Source organism: Eucalyptus grandis, chromosome 9, assembly GCF_016545825.1.
Source record: "Eucalyptus grandis isolate ANBG69807.140 chromosome 9, ASM1654582v1, whole genome shotgun sequence".
Classification (NCBI taxonomy): domain Eukaryota; kingdom Viridiplantae; phylum Streptophyta; class Magnoliopsida; order Myrtales; family Myrtaceae; genus Eucalyptus; species Eucalyptus grandis.
In genome coordinates, this window is record NC_052620.1 from 42,982,520 (window position 1) to 43,006,325 (window position 23,806).

The window sequence follows — 23,806 nt, forward strand, 5'->3', positions numbered from 1 at the left end:
CATATTCTATAGGGTTACTTTATGGAGCATAAAGTGGGTTGGTAATTTCATGTAATAGGTCATAAATTTAAGCCACTAATACAAAAAGTTAAACAAAAGTTGGTAAATAATAAAAATTCTTTAGTTAAATGGATATAATGAAACAATTTATAAAATGATAGACAATAAAAAGGAGCTGGCAATTTTTTTAGAAATTTATTAAAAGAACGTGCAAACAAATTCTATATATCGGTCCTTGGCACCCAAGAGGCCCGCTCAATGGAATGTTTTCTAATGCAAAAAATATACCAGTCCGAATTGCCACGGTCAGGGTTGCTGATGGTCTTTCCTCTTTGGACCCCACATCACATATTTCTATCGCTTTGGCAAACTGGGGAGAGACCCTCCCGGTGCTCAACAACGAGATTGATCGTCTCCAGTGACTAGGGCATCCCTCCGGTATTTTCTCTACTACTTCGGCTTGGAATATGTTTCGCCCTAGAGGTCGTTTGGTGCCTTGGTCTTCATTTATATGGAGCTCCTTGCTGCCTCCTCGATACCAAACCCTCCTTTGGCTAATCACTCAGAATCGTCTGCCAACCCAAGTGTCCTTACTTGCTTATGGAAAAAATTCCCCACGCGATTTGTGCCTTATGTTCTTGCCGTACTGGACTCAATAGATCACCTATTTTTTTGGTTGTCATATAATTAGAAGCCTTGCACTCTATTGGGTGACTAAATGCAATCTCGCTTGGCAGAATAAATCTTGGATGGCAAATCTAGATTGGGCCGCCAAGCACATTACCGATACTAGCTTTCACTAGTCCTTGGCCTATTTTCCTTTGGAGCTTTATGTTACATAATTTGAAAAAGAGAGGAACAATATCATTTTCCACAATCAATCTTTCTGTCTCCCGGCTTTGAAGAATCACCTTTAAAAGGCTATCAAGGATAAGGCGATGACCTTTCAACATGTTCCGGACATTCCTAGAAATAGAAGACTACAACAAAGCTGGGTCTTCATCCTTCCATTTTTATTGATAATGCTTGGCCGGCGTGTCAAGGTTTATTAGAGCTTGGTTGAGGTTGCCATTGTTTTTTTGTGCTCTTGATGGAGTTGGGGCTAGTTTCAGCTCCTTTCTTTTCGGAGGTTCGTGTTGCTGATGTGGATGGCTCAGAGTAGTTAGGGGCTAGTCCAATGCCTCAGAGGTCGCCGTCGCTAGTAGTGTGGGCTACCGCTATTTTTGCTCTTTGCCTCCCTTCCCTTTCTTGTTTGTTGCAGTTGTTTGGCTTCTTGTTGCTGTTGTTTTAGCCGTTTGCTAGCCGCTGTTCGGCTATTTCAGTTTCTTTTTTTCTCGACACCCTTTCCTCATTATGACTTGTTTGTCACTATGAAAGTGTAAGTTTTGTGGTGCCGAGATCCCCTGATCATGCATTTGTTGGTTAAAGTCTATATAATACTTACCTTACCAAAAAAAAAAAACTCTATGTATCAATTTTTATCATACATAACATTACTCATTTTAATGTAACTGTAATGTGTGAGTAGAGTCAAGTAGACTAATTCAAAACATCCATACGTTTGACATAAGTCTGCCGCATGGGTTTCATATCGTGCAAACAAACTCTATGTATCAATTTTTATCATACATAACATTATTGATTTTAAGGGAGAAGTGTTAAAAAAAGTTCTAAATATTTTGCATTTATGCCAATTTAGTCCTAAACTTTTTACTTTATGCCAATTCAGTCTTTTTCGATCAATTTTGGCGGTTTTGTTGACCGAGCGCTGGCCGGCCGACATATTCGATCGGCGTTGATGTAAACAACTTTTAATCATATTTTAATATTTTTATTTTCTTTTTCTCTTTTTTCTTTTTTCTTTTTTTCCTACTCCTTCCCCTTCCTCCAATCGATTGTCGGTCGGCGACCAACCAAAGGCAACGGTCAATGAGGTCGAGGTCAGCCACGCTAGATCGGCGAGGGTCAAGCCTCACCCATGGCCGACAAGACTCAACCTCGCCAAATCCGATAAGGGCAAACCTCACCCGGCCTAATGTGAGGCCGCCCTCACGGCCACTTGTGAGGTGCCCCGGCGAGGCTCGCCGCCATTACCTCTCGATCGGTTGCCGAGGTCCGACCACCCAGAGGAAGGGGAGGAGAAGAAAAAATAAATAAATAATTCAAAATATTAAAATTTATTAAAATTTATTAACGTCGCAGACTGGGCCACATCAACCGGTTCGGCACCTTGATCGAAGCAAAATCCGACCAAAATTGGCCGAAAAGATTGAATCGACATCAAAAAAAGGTTTATAACTAAATTGGCATCAAAAAAGATAAGACTAAATTGGCACAAAATGCAAAAGGTTTATGACTTTTTAACACTTCTCCCCTCATTTTAATGTAACTATAATTTTTAGTAGAGTCAAGTAAACTAATGGAAAACATCCATACATTTGACATAAGTCTGTTTCATCGTTTCATGTATTAGATATGGGAGAAGTCAATATTTATATAAACATTGGAAACAAACTCAAATTAGAGATTGTATCGGAAAGTTAGTTGGTAATTTAATCATAAAAAAGAGTTGGCAAATAAGGCATGTGAAAGTAGAAACTCAACAGAAAGTTAGTAAATTAAAATAAAAATTAAGTAAATATACATCGGTAAGTAAATCAAATGCGAATTGATAAGCCAAACCCATTAGTAACACAATTGGAGAAAAGTTGACAAGTCATGTAAAAAAAAGTTGGTCATTTCAAATAGTAATTAAAATATTTAAGGAGTTGGTAATTTAATAAGAGAAAAGTTGTTAGTCATTCTTTTCTTTAGGGTTCATCTATTTCGTGGAAAATTTATTAAATCAATATATATTTTCCTCAATTTCCGACATTTGGATCATTTAGGAAAATAATTTGGCAGAGAATGTTTTCATAGTGAATGGAAAATCTATGTTTAAATTTAGGAAAATTACTTCATTTTTTAAAATCAAAATCATTTCTCAAAAAATACGACTGAACCCCAACACTTAAGCATGAAGACTCGACCCCTATCCCTCAAAGTTAGGCCTCGACCCCAATGCTCAACCCATGTCCTTGTAATCGTGGTTTGGTACCTAGCTCCCACGTCCAAGCCATTGGTGCTCAAGCCCGAGTTCCTCATCATTGGCTCGAGAAACCCAATCTCAATGCTTGGGCCTGAAGTTTCTGTTGGCCGAGGCCTAGTCCTCGGTGCCCAGGCCGAGGTCACTGAACTCGAGACCTAGGCAACTAGGCAAGTATTGATAGAATTTATATGCACTAGTTGATGAGAGCACTGTCCTAATGAAGGACCTCGCATTTGTTCAAAGAGGTGAATGAGTGTGCTGATCAATTGGCCAAGTTGGATATTAATGAGCTGCATCAAACTCTTGTTATTTATACTCTTCAAGATAAAACGAAAAAGGCAGAGGAATCACGTGAGGAAGACGAAAAGTTTGACCCAAAGTATTGTAATGTACTGTTCACATACTACTTGGCACTGTATTCAGAGAGCTATATGAGATTAAAATGAAACTATTACAATGACAAAAAATTTGTGCATTATCATTATCATTATTAATTATTTTGTTATGTGATTATATTATTATTATTGTGATTATCATGCACTTGCTTCTGGGAAACGAAATTGATTCGATTTTCAATTGAGGCACGCGGGTAATCAACGGCGGGCCGAACGATCAACAGTCGTAGAGAGAGAGAGAGGGGGGGGTGCGCGCCTCGAGAAGCAGCGTTTTAGGCTCAGTTTGTGATTAACGTGCGCGCAAATCAGGAAGAGAGAGGAGAGCGGTCAAAGCCCAAGCGCTAACAAAAAGAAAAAAAGAAAAAATAAAAGACAATCGTGAAATATCCAATTTCATCTAAGAATTTGTAAATCGGAAGGTTTCATAAATTATGCCACTAAAAGTCTACAAATTAGTATAGAAATTGATCATTTGCAAACTAAAGTTGGATATTTTTTTTTTTAAATGTCGGTAAGTTACGGAGAAATCATTTGAAAAAAATGTTACTAGACAATTTATTTAGGAAATTAACAAGTTCCATATCTTTTACACCACTTTAGTGTCAACCCTTTTCGTTTGATCACTTAAATATTGAGGTGGAGAAACAAACTTCAACAAAAAGTCGTGAGTAGCTGTTTTAAAAAATGTTAATTCATAGATGGCTTGTCTATAAATAAAATAAAAGACAAGTTCAACGTGAACGATGAGGTGGGCTTTCTATTCCAAAATGATGCCGCACCCATCAAATCGAATATCTCTCTCACAATAGACAAATCCCTCTGTGTTTGACGTGGAATCTCTCCTCGCATCTCTGTTGGCAATCTCGCTCGTGCGCTATTTCTCTCTCGTTTGTTTTAGGTGCGTTTAATAACATTTACATTCAAAATTGTTCTCTTATTTTTGTTCCATGAAATAATTTTTTAATAAAAAAACATGTTTGGTAAATTTGTATAACTTTTTATTTCTTTTTATTTTTATTTTTTATTTCCTTTTTTTCCTTTTTTTTCTTTTTTCTTCCTTTTGGCCGATCGCCGGCCCTCGCAATGGCCGACGATCGGGCTGACGAGGGCCCGCGGCCTCGCCGGCCACGGCGAGCCAAGCCTCGCCGGCCGGTGCGAGGTTGGCCTGCGCCTGGCTGGCGAGCTTGAGCTCGCCCAAATCTAGCAAGGCTCCCGGTGAGGTTGCCGGCTCTCAACGTCGATCGCCGCCGCCTATGGCCAAGGTCGACGACCAGTCAAAGAAAAAGAAGAAGAAAAGAAAGAGAAAGAAAAATAGGAGAGAAAAAATTGTTTATTGTGTAAATAAACGTATTTCTGTTATTTTTTTTTGTTCTCGGAGTAAAAGAACGGAAGTTGTGTAGTTGTGCTCCCAGAAAAAAAAAAAAAAAAAAAAAAAAAAAAAACAAACAAACAAACAAATGCACCCTCACTTACTCAATTGGGAAATATAGCAAATAGACTTCCGGACTTTACTTTTAGTTGTACTTCTTTGATTCCTAACTTCTATTTAATACCAAGCACCTAGACTTCCGAGCACGTTTACGTGAAAAGTATTTTTTGTTAGATATGTGAAATAAATAACCTTCGTTTGGGGAAAAATTATTATACTTCAAAAAATGAAATGCAATGATGCTTAATAAATTAAATTCACACGCGACCCAAAAATAATGCACCATCAAATTGAGGTAAAGATTCAATAGTATAATAATATTCGTAATCACAAGTGTATAATTAACTAAATAACCCGTCGAACATCGAATAAGAGAATAGAAAGTGATTGGGATGACCTTCCCTTGCTATCCTATATTCCTTTCCATCTCCTTTACATCTTTTCATCATTGATCACCTTTGACCATTGCTATAAGTTATTTTATCGACAAAAGGTGAAGTTCCCTTTGCTTATCTGATTAGACAGAGTAGTTTAGTGCTTTTCTTATAGCTCCTATATGGATTGACTCTCAAACCAAATTTCATCTATTGCTCTTCCTAGCGTTTGTTATTTTCTGATGGTTTGTCTGAATTTGTTTTGCACAAATTTTACTGTAGATCATGATAACCTTGAGAATGTCAAAATTTTATTCAACCAATGTGTCTAGTCTAACTTTTTGACTTGTGTCGACAGCAAAAAGTTTTCCAACGAAATTCAGCAAGATTCCAGCATGTTTTGACTATATTCAGCAATTTTGTCTCATTTCAACAAAATTCGTTCATTCTCATTTCTAGTATACTCAAAATTCCCTTGTATTCCTCTTTTAACTCTCGGCCAAATTTTTTATCCATCTCTATTTAAGTAACAAACATACAAGGTTACTTATCCAGAGTCTATCGAACAATTCAATATAGAATTCTCTCAACCATAAACAATGTTCCTTAAAAACCACTATAGCTGAACATTTCAAGATAAAAACAAACATCATATGGGCATCTCCAATCTACCCAAGATCAGCACATATGAATCTGATATAAAATCGCCTACACAGATGTTAAGCAAAAGAATGACATATATACATTTTATCTCGAAGATTGATCACCTCTAACCTCCCTAGATCAAAGCTGTCAACATATCAACTCCAATCATCAACATACGTGAAATACCATATCACCGAACCCACGGCGAATGAACAAGAAAGTTTGCAACAATGAGAGGAATCAACTTGCAAACATATACTCATAAAAATTACCGAGCACAACATCCAATTCATGTCATGTTACCGGTTTTAGATTGTGCTCCAAATGTGGAGTACGGCTGGAGGTCATGACTATGAAATCAACTCTGACGTAGCTGCACAAAATAATTCATGACAGCGACTGACTTCTATCGTTCGGATTATCGTGAGCTGAAGCAGAGGGAGATAGCCAAAAGCTAACTCTATCCAACCAGCACACTGTGTAACTTTTTGCATTACAATCAAATCAAAGCATTTGAGTTGTGTAAAATGTGGAAATTTACCTTTTTCTTGCTCGATTGGTGCAGATGATATTTGCGTCTTGCCCAAGCGCAAGCTGGATGGCTGTTTAGTGCGATTGCACTTGGATGCCATTTTCGCTAGTTGCTGGCGGATTAAGCAATTTTGGCGCTATTTGTTTTTGGCTTTCTGATGGCTAGAATCGCTTGCAGGCAGTGGGTGTTTGGAGGTGATGGTTCAATGGTGATGTAGTGAGGGGTGAAGTGATGGTATTTTTTTTCATTGTCCCAAGAATTGGGGCAAATCCGTTGAGCCATTATGATTTAATCCTTGATTCTGATTTGGTAATTCTTCAGGCTTAAATCACAGTATTATTCATGCAAATTTAATTTCCTCAATTTTATTCGTTGTTCGGATTAATAAGGATTCACTGCTTTTTGTTACATTGTAAATATAAGTAGATATTTTTCTCCTTTGTTTCCTTCATGTCAAACTCGTCGATCGGATTTTTCTTTATTCTTATTGGGGTGCTGACTCGCCATGCAAGTAGTGACTAGTGAGATATTGCATGAGCACTTCTCTGATGCAGTGATGTTAATAACTCATTAGAAAGATTCAATATCTTTCCAAACAATAATTGCACACATCTGATGCTTAAACAAATCTTCACTTCCACAAGATTACTTGTTAATAAGGATCCTAGTAATAATTAGGATTTAAAGAAATATCTGTAAATTACCGTGCATTTATTGGGTAGCAAGCTACATAATTTTCGATCAAAAAAATAAATAAATCTACATAATGTTTCTCATGTTAATTAAATGATGTGATTCATATATTATCATTTTTTTCCAAGCACGGTCCTATATGCTAGGTGCAATTATTCATTGTAAGCCAAACCTTGCATATCTAAAGCAGCCAAAAGGAAATGAACGTATGGTCCCATGGAATCAACACAGTTCATGGAATGATACAAGCAGCAGGTATTCTAGCTGCCATCATTTCCAAGATCTGGACTGGCGATCATCGAGGAGGTCAATGCAGCAGAGCTAGGATCAAACCGGGGATTGTTTCCAAATTTGGTTACAAATTCCCCGCGGGTTAACCCTTCCATTTTATTTATGTGGAATGGGGGCTCCGATAACCATGGCCTTTGTTTAAGGTCCTTAGGCTGGACCAAAAGGTATGTTCATGTTACCGGAAAATTACACAAAAAATTATAAACTTATTGCACTTTTGCCAATTTATTATTAAATCTTTGAACTTTGCCAATTGAGTCATAAACATTTTTCATTTTTGTTAGTGAGTCTATTCGGCTAATTTTAGTCGAAATTTTGCTAATGTGGATCTTTGGTGCTAACATGGACAATTTTTTTAATTTGTTAATATTTTTTTAATTTTAAAATTATTTTTATGTTTTTAATTTCTTTCCTCTTTTTCCCTCGGCCGGTCTCGCCCGGCCTCGGCGGCAGCGGCGAGGCCACAGCTGTTGGGTCGGCCTCCCGGCCTCAAGCGAGTCGGCGCTCACCAAGTCCGGCGATGCCCATGGTCACCTCGCCAAATCCCAACGAGGGCGACCTTGCCCAAGGCCGGGAGGCTAACCCTCGCCGGTCCTTTGGCTAGTCACTAGAGACTGAGCAGGCCAGAGGAAGAAAAGGAAAAAAAATTAAAAATACAAAAAAATCTAAAAAATCTAAAAATTAAAAAATTTTGTCTATGTCATCGCCAAGACAATGCCACGTAGGATGGTCGGCGTCACATCAACAAATTCCAGCCATAATTAACCGAATGAACTCAATTGGCAAAATGTTGAAAAATTTCGGATTCAATTGACAAAGTTGAAAAGTTTTGGATTCAATGGCGAAAATGTAATTGGTTTGGACTTTTTGGACAATTTTTCCCTCATCGTTATTTACCCCGGCAATTATCGATAATTTGCAACCAAGCCTAAACACAAAGTGAAAGACCCAATTAATGGGAATAGCTAGATCAAAGTTTAATTTAAGAGAATACATGAAGGATATTAGCCGATCAAAATGGTAATTATACCCTAAAAAACACACATAAAGACTCGGACTATCTTGCTACACCAGCCAAAATTTGCTCCCAGGGATAGGTCGATTACGATGGAGGAATTTCACCATACGGTGTTCTTTAGTGTAGCAAATTATCTCCAGTTTCGCTTGCATAAAAGCACCACACGGAGGATGTCTTTCTTTCAAATTAATTTTAACAAAATATAAAGCAGCACCACAGTGCCGCGGTGGCTCCGTTGGTTAAGTCTTCCCCACCGTGGGGGGACCATGACCCCTTCTAGGAGGGAGAGGGTTCGACTCTCCTTGGAGACGGCACGGCGTGCTCACATTCCACGGGGGTGGTGGGTCCTCATGAGGCCCCCGGGTTTACCCCAGTCACCCACAGGGCCCCTCACAGAATGTCGCGTGTTGGTCGGTGCGCGGGTTCACTGGGTCATCAAAAATATATATATATATACCAAACGAGCGGTTTACATTAAATCAACGGACCACAGTTTGAAAAGTGTCCGCACTAGGAAATTACTCCACTAACTCTCGAAACATAAAATCCTGGTACCTTTGGAATCTAAAGGGAAGTGAAGAAACGGCTAAAATGAGAGAGACTAGAGTACAACATAACAACAACGGATGAGGGCTGAAGAAAATGCTCCACAGCTATGGCTGGTTCATAAACCGATGATTGATTGGCTCAAGAATCTAGTGGGTTTGCAATCTGCGGCGGCAGTTAGCGGCCGACGGTCAACGGTCATGGCGACGACGGTCGTGTGGCGGCGGTGGTCATGCGGCGGTCGTGCGGCAATCGTGCGGCGGTCATGCAACGGCGGTTGGTCATCTTTAATGATCCCCCGGATCAAGCTGTCAACATATCAACTCCAATCGTCAACTTATGACATCGGCTGACTTTATTGAAAGTTGAAGCAAAAAGAGAGTCAAGCCTACTCTATCAAGCAACACATCATGTGTAACTTTGCATTATCGAAAGTTAAGCGAGAGAGGAGTCAAAGCCAACTCTATCCAAGCGACACGGTAACTTCGCATTTCGATCGGATCAAAACATTCGAAACAAACCTATCAACCCGGTCGGATCAAAGCATTTTTTGTGAAAATGTTGAAATTAACACCTTCGTATGATCGAGATCAAAGCATTTGAAAGCAAACCCTATCCAACCAATCAAATCAAAGCATTTTTGTGAAATGTTGAAATTAACCTTTTTCTTGCTTCTTGCTCGGCGCGAGCTGAAAGGGATGGCTGTTCAATGCGATGCGCTTGGGTGCCATGATCAAAATTGCTTGCTGGATGTGGATGTTTGGGGCGATGGGGTGATGGTTCGATGTGATGGGTGTTTTAGGGTGATGGGGGTGATAGTTACGTAGTAAGGGCGACGATAGTAAATTTTATTTTATTTTATTTTCATTGCCCCAAAATTGGGGCAAATCCGTTAAACCCTTTGTTGATGTAGCTAGCTGGGCCGACGGTTGTACGCCGCACATATTATAGGCCGACAACCGTCATTGTCCACCAGCTGACTTGCCATCGCCAACAACCACACGATCGCACATTGCAGGACCACCATGGGACCGCCACGGCTCACTATGCCCGCCCCCTCCGCGGCCGGTGGGCTATGGGCTGCAATCTGCAACGTGATGGTCGGGCCGGTTGTGCGGCGTCGTGTGGCAATCGTGCAACGATCCGTACGGCAATTGTCGATGATCATACGACAACGATTGGTCATCTTTAATCATCCCCAAATCAAAGGCTGTCAACATATCAACTCCAATCGTCAACTTAGGCGATCAACACATCGGCGGCGGTTGGTCATCTTTAATCATCCCCGGATCAAAGTGTCAACATTCAAAGCCGAGTTCTCTCAATGATAAACAATGATCCTTGAAAACCACTATGTTGAGCGTTTCAAGGTCAACTAAGTTGATTGTTCTTATTTAAGAATATGCCGATAAACTAAAAGGCCTTTAAAAAAATTGGTTATTTGGGAAATGCTTTAATGTTGGGGGAAGTTGGAGCTAATCATGATGGGCGATCATCTTTTGCAAGAAAAGAACTAGAGGAAATTAATGCTCTTGGAAGTTTCAAGCGCTACCAAGCAATTCTATGTTTCTAGAGATTACTGTGTGGTTAACTTGAGGCATTTTTCAAGCGGATAGAGGGAAGTGTATTTAACCTTTGCATTGAAGGTTGTTTGATGCACCTTAATCCGAACTCCTTTGCGGAGGTGCTAATAGAAGGTTGCCACGACCAACATGAACCGTGCAAGCATTCGTTCTCATAGTGTCTTTACATGTGCCATTGAAAGTAAAGGTTAGTGTTTTCTTTTCTTTCTTTATTTACCTCAATCTCAAGCTGAACGGTTTCGATTGACATAGTACACATATGAATGGGATATAACCTACACAAATCTTAGAGAGAACAACATATATACATTTTACCTCATCATTGATCACCTTTGACCATTGCCGTAAGTTATTTTATCGACGAGGAGATGAAGTTCCCTTGCTTATTTGATTAGACGAGTAGTTTGAGTGCTTTTCTTATAGCTCCTGTATGGATTGACTTGCAAACCAAATTTCATCCCTTGCTCTTCCCGGCCTTTGTTATTTTCTGATGGTTTGTTTGAATTTGTTTGGCACAATTTTGGCTATCTTGGGTAAAGCAAAAGAAGAATTTTACTGTAGATCACTTTATTCAGCAATGCCTAGTCTAACTTTTGACTTGTGTTGACAGCAAAAGTTTTTCCAACGAAATTCAACAAGATTCCAGTATGTTTTGAACAGATTCAACTCATTTCGACAAAATTCGTTAATTCTCATTTCAGTATACTCAAACTTCCATGTTATTCCTCTTTTAACTCGGCCAAATCTTTATCCATCTCTATTCAAGTAACAAACAAAGTTACTTATCGAGTCTATCGCACTATCCAAAACCGAGTTCTCTCAACCATAAACAATGATCCTTGAAAATCACTATAGTTGAATGTTTCAAGGTCAACTAAGTTGATTGTTCTTATTTATATCTTTGACTAAGGCCCTTTAAATTGATTTATTTGGGAAACATGCTTTAATGTTGGGGAAGTTGGAGCTAATCGTGATGGGCGATCATCTTTTGCAAAGAAAGAACTAGAGGGAATTAATGCTCATGGAAGTTTCAGCGCTGCACCAAGCAATTCTATGTTTCTAGAGATTACCTGTGATTAATTTAAGCATTCTTTTCAAGCTTGGATGAGGGGAAGTGTATTTAACAGCTTTGCATTGAAGTTGTTTGATGCACTTTAATCGGAACTCCTTTTGCGGAGGTGCCAATAGAAAAGGTTGCTTTGACCAACATGAACTGTGCAAGCGATGTCGTTCTCATAGTGTCTTTTACATGTGCCATTGAAAGCAAAAGTTAGTGTTTTCTTTTCTTTCTTTATTTGCCTCCAATCTCAGGCGAACGGTTTGATTAGATAGAGTACACATGTGAATACGATATAACCTACACAAATCTTAAGAAGAGAACAACATATATACATTTTACCTCATCATTGATCACCTTTGACCATTCTTGTAAGTTATTTACCTCCAATTTGTGCATTATCATTATCATTATTAATTATTTTGTTATGTGATTATATTATTATTATTGTGATTATCATGCACTTGCTTCTGAGGAAACGAAATTGATTCGATGTCCCTTTCTTCAATTGAGGCACGCGGGTAATCTTGGCGGGCCGAACGATCAATGGTTGTAGAGAGAGAGAGAGTGGGGGCTCGCCTCGAGAAGCAACGTTTCCAGGCTCGCTTCGTGATTAACGTGCGCCCAAATCAGAAGAGAGGAGAGCGGTCAAAGCCCAAGCGCTAACAAAAGAAAAATAAAAAAAATAAAAGACAATCATTAGTATCCAATTTCATCTAAAAATTTGTAAAAATCGGAAGGTTTCATAAATTATGCCACTAAAAGTCTACAAGTGTAGTATAGAAATTGATCATTTGCAAACTAAAGTTGGATATTTTTTTAAATGTTGGTAAGTTACGGAGAAATCATTTGAAAAAAATGTTACTAGACAATTTATTTACGAAAATTAACAAGTTTCATATCTTTTACACCATTTTAGTGTCAACCCTTTTCGTTTGATCATTTAAATATTGAGGTGGAGAAACAAATTTCAACAAAAAGTCGTGAGTGGCTGTTTTAAAAAAATGTTAATTCATAGATGGCTTTTCTATAAATAAAATAAGAAGACAAGTTCAACGTGAACAACGAGGTGGGCTTTCTATTCCAAAAATGATGCCGCACCCATCAAATCGAATATCTTCACAATAGACAAATCCCTCTGTGTTTGACTTGGAATCTCTCCTCGCAGTCGCTATTGGCAATCTCGCTCGTGCACCGTTTCTTCACTTGTTTTGAATTGCGTTTGATAACGCTTTTATTTAAAAATCGTTTCATTATTTTTGTTCCTTCAAATAATTTTTGAACGTGAAAACATGTTTGGTAAATTTGTATAATTTTTCTTCTTTTAATTTTTTATTTTTATTTTCTTTTTTTCTTCTTTTGGCCGGTCACCGACCTCAACAATAGCCAACGATCAAGCCGACGAGGCCAGCGGCTCATTCACCACGACGAGGCCGAGCCTCACCGGCCGGTGCGAGGTCGGCTCGCTTCTTGGCTAGGCGAGCCCAGCAAGGCTCCGATAAGGTTGCGAAGCTCTCAACGGCCGGTCTGCGTCGGCTATATGGCCAAGGTCACAACCGGTTAAAGAAAAAAAGAAGAAGAAAAGAAAGAGAAAGAAAAAATAGGAGAAAAAAATTGAAACAAACAAATGCACCCTTACTTACTCAATTGGGAAATATAGCAAATAGTCAGGCTCGCTTCGTGTTTAACGTGCGCGCGGATCAGGAAGAGAGAGGAGAACGGCCAAGCCCAAGCGCAAGACAAAAGAAAAAAAGAAAAAGACAAAATCGCGAAATATCGGTACGGACATCGCAGTTAGTGCTGGGATTCGAACTTCTCCCCTGGAACTGGAAGAGGCAAAAGAAATTCGCGAACTGAAGAAGGGAGACGGAGAAGAGAGCGGGGACGCGATCGCGTAGTGTAGCAGAGGGAATGGATCGGAGCAGACGTTCATCCGGGTGCAGGAGCGGTTCTCCCAGATTCTGACGCCCCGGCTGAGAGCCGCGTTGGAGTATGTCTACCTCTTCATCGCCGTCACGCTCTTCTGCATCCTCGTCGTCATGCACGCCAATTACGTCCAGCAGGTACCCCCGCCCCTCGATCGCCGCTCCTGCTTGCTCGAGTCCTCCTCTTTGGGCCAGTTTTAGCCCGGCCTGTGTTCTGGGGTTTTGTTCGCCGAACCACTCGATGAGTAAGGTTCCGTACGGTTCTCGGAGTTGGTTTAGCCGGGAAGAACATCGGTTGATTGTGTTGCGGTGTGATGATTTGGTGAGATGAAGGATTAAGTCGCGCGGGATTTTGCATGGGCGCGATTGCTGCGGTTCGAGGCAAATTGGGACTTGGGGGTTTTGTTTAACACTCTCGTGTGGTGGGCGAGCATCTTAATTGGGATAGTCATGCATACTTTATCCCGTGTGGGGTGATGAGCTGCTGAAGTGTAGCCTTAGGTTATGCAGTTGGCGTGCTTGCCATTAAACTATTTCGAGATCCAATTTTGTCAATAATTTTTTATTGGGTTGCCTAAGAAACCTCAAGTTTAATGCTGATATGTGTTTGGGTAGTTTGGGTGATATGACCTCATGTGCTGGGCGATGATCGCTGGGAAGTGAATTGAAAATGAAATCCATAGTTTGCTTCTAGATAGGTCCAACTTTAGAATAAACAGGAGTCCTCTGTACTCTCTCCCTCTCTCTCTCTCTCTCTCAAGCGTGTGCTTTGGTTTTTGTCACTTGTTTTGTTCAGTTGGTGGCATACTTTCTATTGCATCCTGCATTTCGTTTTCATTCAACTAAATTATAAACGCATCTATATGTTTTAGATACTTTAAGATATGCTTGTCTCTACTTTCTTAGTGTTTTGCACTTGGCTATTGTGATGTAAGGCTGAAATTAAGTTCTTGTTATCAGCCTGGCTGTTCTACAAATGAGTTCACTGAGTCAAAACAGCAGATGCCCAACTCTTTCATATCAAGGTACACAATCATTTTTGTCATTTATTCCAATTGACTCTACTTTTGCTCGCTTCTCTCTATTTTCTACCCTTCTTTTAAGTGTACTTTTTCCTTATACTCATAATTTAGCTCCCCACTCTGAATTCCTTCTTGTCCTTTGTTTTCTGCTTTTGTGGGTTGATATTTTTTTTTCCCCTTATGCCTTCTCATTCATGTTACGGTCAATAGATACATAGATACGGTTTGGAATCTGTGACGAGTAATTATTGAGGTTTGTGGTGATGGGAAGAGTTTAATCATATTGTGTTGTGCTGACCTAATACTAGTTTGATTTTGCTTGACATAATGAACATTTTCTTTTCAGAATCTTGTGGATCATACGCCATCTACGCATATATTGGGTCAATTGCAGAATTCTAATAAATCTAGTCTGCTTTACTTTCCTGCCTCTATTCGGTTGCCTTAATAAGTCGTCAATTTTAACATGTGTTTCCATTTTATGTAATTGCATCAGTAAATGATCAGTTTCAACATGCAAATATGTAACAATTGCCAGTGATGTCACGTACCTTGTATTTCCGTTTTATGTAGTTGCATCAATGAATGATCATTTTTAATATGTGGACATGTAATAGTTGCCAGTGATGTCGCATACCTAAGGTATGGTCGAAGCTATAAAAGAAGAGGAGCTGCTGTTGATGGAAATACTGGTAGGGGTTGTGGAAAATGATTTGGTCAAACTTGATACCTTGATAATTTGGGACCAAGAAATGAGTGGAGAAAAGCTTTAATGGAGTGCATGGCAATTGGTAGCTAATTTTAGAGTTGTGGACATATGTTATGTTTAGAACTTGTTTTATTACTGGTTGTGTTATATCTCGGTGCTGAACTTTTGAGTCAATGACTTGTGTTGTGATGTTAGATAATTCTTTTCCAGACCACTCTTTTTGTCTTTTATAAATTTGGTGGCTCAAATCCTTTTCCCCCTTTGCCAAATGTGGAGCGTGATCATTCATTGACATTACAGTTCTTTCTACTGCTGTAGATAACCAGTGTCGGCTTGTGGTCACAAATGAGATTGCATTGGACAGGGAGAGATCTTCCTGATTCTGGACATGCAGAGGGCAAAGTTGAGAAGTTCAAAATGTAGATGGAAAGGGATTGACACTTCTGGCTGCAAAGTATTGGTTAAACTGGATTGTCTCAGGTGTTAGACAGGGCAAACTAGTCTTAAAGTTCTGGAAGACTGACAATGAGCTATCTGACCATCAAGCAGAAACTTTTCCTAGCAGCCAGAATTCTAGGTCAGCAGATGATGAAGCAATTGCCAGAACTGATAAAGAAGAGTCTCGGTATAGCTTTCCTTTATCTGCCAAGGAAACATTTAAAGCTGCAATTGCTCACTTCGGCAGGAAATGGTGTAGACGTCTCTCGTTCATATGGAGACTTGTCAAACAAATTGTTGGAGGTTTCTGGAAGTTGTGGGTGAGTGGACTACAAATGTTATCGGTTTTTACAAGTATATTTTGGGTGCACAATTAGCTCTCTTTTTTCACACATTTGTTGCTTTTGAATAGGCAATTTTGCTGATGATGAAAAAAGAGGCAATTTTGACCTCTATTAGCTGGCATGTAGATGTACTGCCATCGTAGGAAGAGTAGATTACTCAACTTTTTAAATTCTAAATTAGGGCATATATGTGTGCCTTAATTTAATGGGGCCTCAGGCATTCATATCGGGATTCGGTGATGAGAAATTGAAGTGATTCACAATTCTCGATGCATTAAGATTCCAACCTTAACAGCATTTAATACTATGATTTGACAACTCTACTCTTTAAAGATCCTCCAGCTGTCTTCCGCATTCCCACCCCTTTCAGACCCTTGAGCTGTATAAGCTAGTTATTTACTGCCCATTTTAAGTGGTGGACAATTTGACTACTCTTTAAAGTTCCGTTGAGCATCTGGACCTTCTCTTCAGATTGAGCCTGAAATTTTGGATTGCACATTTGGAGGATGATTTTGTAGACCTATCTGTTGCTTTAACTTTGGGATTATATCATCATGGCAATTGTTCCTTGCTGCATGTGGGAAGGGTACCGCATAAGTGTGACAGCTCATGTTTGACATAGTTGTGTGGTACGCTATCTTTTGGACCTCAGATTTTTTCAGCTGTCTCTCTTTAATAGCTGGTTTTGACATTTGATGTATATTCTCATTTTGTGTTTATCTGGATGTCATTTCATAGTTCCAAGGTGGTGCTCTATATGTGAAATCTCTGTGTTTTAATGTGGTTACAGATGCAAAATGATTCCTTTGGTCGACATGTCAATTTCCTGTGGCCTGAATTCAAAATTTTTACTGCAGAATATTGCAGGTGTGCACTTCAACATCGACATACCCAGGTGGTTGCACATACTTCATCTAGATAGGATCAACTCATATGCAGGTAAAGAGTTGTGATATTGTGAATTTTGGTACATACATAGCATGAGCCTATATGTGATTCTATCCTTTGTCAAGTGAACTCTATAACTTGTAAGTCGGTCGGCATTCCCTTTGTGTCACTTTATGGGTTTTCTTTTACTGATAAGAAAAATAACCTGCAACTTTTAGTATTCATTATTGTGAATATTTAGGTTCACTTTGAAGTTTTCATGCCTGTGAAAGATGGCTAAGATAAACTAGTCTTTGTATCTTCCATTTATCATTTTTTTTAGCACCTTCACATGTGAGGCTTTGTTCTTTCTATTGTGGCAGTCTATATCTCATTAACATCACATTTAACATGACAAAATGGAAAAGATAGCATTGCATAGTTCTTCCATCTGCTCATAAGAACTATTAGATTCATTGCTTAGGTTATGTTGGGTCGTTTGGACTTTTTTTGTTGGATAGGATAAGGTCAGATAGGGTAACGGCGGTATTTGTAATATCTTATACTCAGTTTGGTAGATGTCCAAATATAACTTGGATAAAACATGGATATAACACAAATTCTCCCTCCACTCTCCCCCCTACCTTAATGCCGTTGGTCATCAATCCAACATTGCTGTTGCCTTCTGATGCCACCTGTCAAGCTGCTGTTGACATCGTCTCCCTCACCATGACATCGTCAGTTGTCATCACGTCCCTAATGTTACCCAATCATTGACATGTGGCACCCACTATCTCTCTATCCCATCTCGATCCTTGACACTCGACCCTTGTGGCCTCACGATGCCTTAGATGGTGTCGTGGGCATTGGGCGACATCAGACGATTTTGAACCTCCTGTGGCACTCTAGGATGTCCACCATCCCTTTTAGGCATCACCAATAGTCAGCGTAGTTGTTGGTGAATGCGGTGAGGAAACCCTATAGTGGCCAATAATGTCGAGCAGCTTGAGCTTGATGAAAATCTCGGTCTCCACTTTGTCATTGTCCCTAAAATAGTAGATCCCCAGCACATGGAACCCCAGCACGTGGAGCGGGTGGGCCACAAGGTCTTCCTTGTGTCCTTGTCTATGAAGCTCCCAAAAGACATTATACTTCCATTGATGAATCAAAGCAATAGGCTGAACTCAATTTCTTTAATTCTCATGAGGACAATGTATGATTGAGGGAGAGACTGTGAAAAAAGGTGGAACTCACAGGTGAAGTGTATATGTAACAGAGATGGCGCACTAGGTGTTGATGAGAAGGACGATGAATGAAAGCTTTGCCATTTGGGTGAAGGTGGAGATGGCGATTAAGAAGCTCTGGTGGGGAAACACGATTGGCTGGCCAGAGATGAAATTGGCAGTAGTTGGAGTTCATGACTAGCGGCTGTTATGGTGGTGGTCCTCTGTGGTGGCCAGTGTATGCCATGGATATGAAAAATTCCATCCACCCTTAACCCACCCCTACATGGGATTTTTTATCTAGTTTATATTCCTTTTACATTCAGCCTTATCCTAGCTTGGACAACAACCAAAAACTAGATAGGATAAAATTACTCTACCTAACTCTTATCCTGGCCACTAAATGTTGGCTTAGATCTTTATGTGATCGAAGCTCACTATATGTTTGTGGGTACTATCCGGCAATCAGTGTTAGCACTTGCCACTGGTGCAGATTCTGGATTTATCCATTCCAGTTGTTTATTTGACAATTGGTCAAGAGAGTTAGTTTTCCTCTCTTACTTTATTTAATCATTTTCTCTTATCGTATCCTGCCATTTGTTGCAGTGCAGTTGATTGAAAAGAATTAAAGCTTTTGAACCAACATACCTATACACCATGGAAAAGGTATGATGACAGTAATTTGTTCTTGTCCTTTGCATCACAGTTTTGTTGAATCACTTATGGTGTGATTGTTTAATTTTATTTTTTTATTTTTGACGGAAGAGTTTGTAATAGGGTCTAAATCTCAATCTAGTTGGACCAAGAGAGTATTTTTTTCCCTGCAGGGATATTTTCTGCTACCCGAAAATGCGAAGACTGAGCACAACATTCATTGCAGTGAATATCAGCATATCAGCTCAACATCCTTGCTTTGGCAACAGGTTGACTTCTTGAACTTAACATATTTTGCATCTGCTTTACAGGAAGGAAAAAGAACTATTGTTTCTTAGGTCTTATATGTCTATTATAAGATTTTAGATAATTTTCCAATTACTGTTGCTTTGGCTTGGCTTTTGGCCTTTTAAAATTTCAAGAGCCTGTACTTAGTCCAGGGAGACAGGATTTTGTTATGCATGTTTATCAAATATGTATCCTGGATGGATTTCCATCTTAGTCATTTTTGCCAATCTCAATCACGATCTGTTCCTTCCCACTCCAGTGAAGCGTGGTCTCTGGGTTACATTTTATGGTCATCTAGATATATAAGGTCATGGATGTTTGTTTAATTAGAAATGATCATCCAGATATATAAGGTTACAGGTGCTTGTTTTATTAGAAACAAAAAGAATGTAAGTCTTTACCCATAAAGCAGATATTAGAAGATAGTTTTCCTGCACTGTTGCATAAAGCTTCTCTTGGTGGGCACTGGACACACTAGGTTGGTATGATCACATATGACCACTATTGAAAGTAGAACGGACTCTCATATGGAATCATGTTACTTATAGGAGATACAGTACTGTTGACATGTCTGGCTTCATTTTTAAACCTATTTTGGCAATTTCAGGTGGCAGCAACTTCTGATAAACAGATTTGTTGGATATGATACCATTTTGATGAATAGTTTGTTGAACTCTTCCAAACAAGGTATTTATATGTTTCAGCAAGAAAGTGGCTTTCCTTTCTTAATTTATTTTCAAGTTCTCACATGAAATTCAATTTATTAATAGGCATATGGTCTCAAGGAAGCCTGCCTGTTTATTCAGATATGTAGTTGATTAAAATGTTCAGCACCATATCAGGAGTCCTAGAACATCATTTAATATGAAGTGTTGAGATCAAGATAGTTTTGGATACCAATAAATGTATGCTTTTCATACTTCAGAATACTGAAGAGTTGAGTGGAGGCAAGTCTTCAGCATATGAATCCGCCTACTTTCTTAATCAGTTTTAATGAGAATGCAGTAGCACTGCAGCAGTGCACTACCATGTAAGAATTGGGTGTGGAAAAAGAACTACAAAACTTGTGAGAAAAATGATTGTTGTGTAAAATGAAAAATCTGCAAATATTACACGGAGAATCAGAAACAGTTAGTGGGGTGGTTTTTATATGTGCAATACTCTGTTCTCTTGATGATAGTTTTACTTATACTGATAAATTAAGGGAATGGTTTAGGAAGATATAAATAAAGAAATCAGTAGTTTTTTTTACTGGACTTTTTAGATTTATAAACAAAAGAAGGGATTAGCAAGACAGTTTTTTAAGGATCTGTTGTGGAGAGTATTCATAAATGAAAGACAAAGAGAAATGTTTCCCATGCTGCTGATCCTGTATGAGGCAAGCTACTATTTATGATATTGTAGGTTGATGCTCCTAACCCGAATTTTTCATCCATTTTCCTTGTCTTGGGAGGATTCAGCATTGTACTTGTTATCTTACCCTACCGTCTGAATATTGTCTACTGGATCTGAAATTATGTTGCCAATATAGTTTTGCATGTTCAACGGGGTTCAAAACATTATAGTGATAATAAGACAGCCTTTGATGTTCCAATATGTCAAGTGGAAGCTTTTGTGATTCCCTCTGAATGGTAAACCTCTTGCAGGTTACCTGTACAATTACCAGACCAAGGAGTTCTTCAATCTTGGTTATGCGCACGAACCTCCGGAAGGTCCTGCGAGATTTGGAGGTTATATTCATTTTCCCCCTTTCCATGTGTATGATTGTACCAAATTGGCAATGAATAAAAGCTGCGAGTGCTTCACTTTTTACATATATTCCTATGGCATATAAATAGTCTGAGGTCATTAGGAGCATGTTGGATCTGGTCGGATTAGTGAGTATTATATTCGCTGGTTCCCTTGGACTTTGGAGTTTTTTCAATCTACAGTTTGTTGGCAAAATAAGAACGTGTTAGTAGAATTGATGCCAAACCACCTGGAAGGCAGGAATGGTTTAGTGTCTTTGGAATGGCCATAGCTTTTAACTTGGTTTAGATATTTACATTTGAAATTGGTTGTTACTATGGAATATTGTGAATTAAACATTTCAAAATTTTACTTGAAAACACGTACTGCTAAAGCATTCGAGGTTTTAAGAAACTTATTATACATTTTCTTTCCCATAAGACCGGTCTTTTTTTCTTTTTTTCCCTTCTGGTTTCTCTCTATCTAGCTTTTGTGCAAAAAGCCATACCAACTCACCAACAATTCCACAAGATAAGTTATATGGCCAAGCCACCAATTATCTCTATTTGATGTGACTGTAGTATCAGTTGATGTAGAAGTTTTCAACATACGAAATGTTTGCAGTTCCAATTTTACATAAACATACATGCTGGACCCGGTAGAACATGTTCGTGGTACAATTTTGAAACATCTCTCCCGTCAGAAGTAGAACTGTTGGCACAATGCATACCTGTTTTGTAACTGTCATCTTTTTCAGTTTGAAATCTGAGTGCAAGCCATTGGATGCTTATGTAACTGTCATCTTTTTCAGTATGAAATCTGAGTGCAAGCCATTGGATGCTTATGTAACATGTTCCTGTTAGTTTGACATAAGAAAATAAAGTGCGCTGTTAGTGAAATGTATTGCAGGATGTCGGTTGTTTTTTTAGATATGGTTTGGCCTTATGAGTTCGCATGCAGGGATGTCAACTTTACTTTTCCTTAATCTGGCTGAACACTGAACCTTGCTTTAGACTTGGTGTTGAGTGGGTAGATGTTTCCTGAGTAATTTATTTGAAGACATGTGGCCCATTATAATCAATTGGTATGGTTATTAAATGTTCCTTAACAAAATTACTAGCACCGTTGGACTACTTAACAATATTGAAGATAGTGTCGAGGCAATTTGTTTGTGGATATTGGGGAATGTACAGGATGAAAACTATGTGGAAAAACGTTAGCATGAGAGTTGATAGTTATCAAGCTGATAACTTTTGGTTAATTGTCCTTGCTTATTTTTAAGAGAATCTTGTCGCTCATTTTTCAGTTAATTAATTTCAATAGAAAAGTAATGCATTTACTGCCCGCTTGCAGACTATTTTGTGACGAAGTGTGGAGTGCTTATGATGTCTCTGTTCGTTTTTCACAACCACAATGTCCGTATCATTCACACTGAGAGAGCACAAACCCGAATGCTGAAATTCACAGGTTTGTATTGGATCCTTGGCATGATGGAAGCTGGGTACCTGTTCTTTGTTCTTTATGTATAGATCCAGGAACAGTGTAATAGCATTGCTGCATTTATAAAAGTTGTCTGATGTACACTGCCAACTATATGAAAATCGTTGACTTCATGAGTACCTGTCATTATAAAAGTTGTCTGATGTACTCTGCCAGCTATATGAAAATCATTGACTTTATGAGTACCTGTCTGGAGCTTATCTTCTCTCTGATTCGAGTTTGGGGTTCTGTAGCTCTTCAGCTGGTGGAATCTTTTGATTTGCACCATCATATAAATTCTCTTTTTTCTTCTTTCACGCACTTCTGTAAAATTCTAAAACAATAGTCATTTGCAGTGCAGCTTCAACATCATGCAAGGCGTCGGCTTCCTACATTTCAACTGATATTTGTGCATGTCATAGAATCCCTTGTCTTTGTACCGGTGAGCATTATGGTTCTAGGACGGTTTGACATTAGTATGGACACCCCATCAAATATTGTAAAATATTAAAAGGCTTCTTAACAAGCAGTGAATTGGATTGCAGATCATGATTGGGATTCTCTTTTTCCTGTTCGAGTTTTATGATGACCAGCTATTGGCTTTCATGGTGTTAATTCTCGTGTGGTTATGTGAACTATTTACACTCATAAGGTCTCTCTCTCTCTCTCTCTCTCTCTCTCTCTCTCTCTCTCTCTCTCATGTGCTTATGCACAAGCATGAGGCCACAGGCATATACTCATGTGCATAGTAGACAAGCTTGTGTCCTTGCATGCCTGTGTTTGTAAGCATTTGTTATATACATCATTGAGCTTATGCATTGTTAGGATGTTTGCATCCTTTTATTTCATAGGAAACCAATGCTTGCAGCCATCAACTGTTAATGAAATTTTTAAGAAGTGTGAGGATGAGTGTTGTTGGATGAAGGACAGTTTCAGTTGATTTGATCGTTTCCTTTTGTGGTACGTGGCAACCAGAAAATGATAAATGTAATTATCTAGCAATTGTAGTTTGAATATTATTCCTCCCTACTTGAACTTATCAGATTCTTAAAGCAGGTAAAAGTTACTGACCATAATTTTCACTATCTTACTTGGGAGAATAAGCACTTGTTCCTGCAAAGTATTATTTATATTTTCGAATTTAGCTTATGTAATCCAGCATTATGGGAACCTTGAGTTTATTGACCTTATGGAGGAAATAAACCAAATGCGGTACAATGGCATGGGTGGATCCACGTAATGTACTTCTCAGAAAAGGCTCCAGTGGTGTTGGTGGTTGCTATTTTCAAATGAATTTGTAGTTTAGTTGGCATTTTAGGATATGGATGACTTCATGCCTTTATGGCATAAGCAATCTGCATTTGAGTAAACAAATCAAGGGTACCAGAAAAGATATGTTTCTTCTTTTTAATAGGGAAAGGGATTGTTATTAGATGGAGCTGGAAAGCAATGTGTTTGGATTATCTGTTTTCATAACT

The 23,806-nt window shown here is 38.9% G+C and overlaps 1 pseudogene; it reads left to right on the forward strand.

Annotated features, from left to right (window-relative positions):
• The window catches only part of LOC120288582, a 29,391-nt pseudogene that overhangs the window by 4,165 nt on the left and 1,420 nt on the right, over window positions 1–23,806 (forward strand).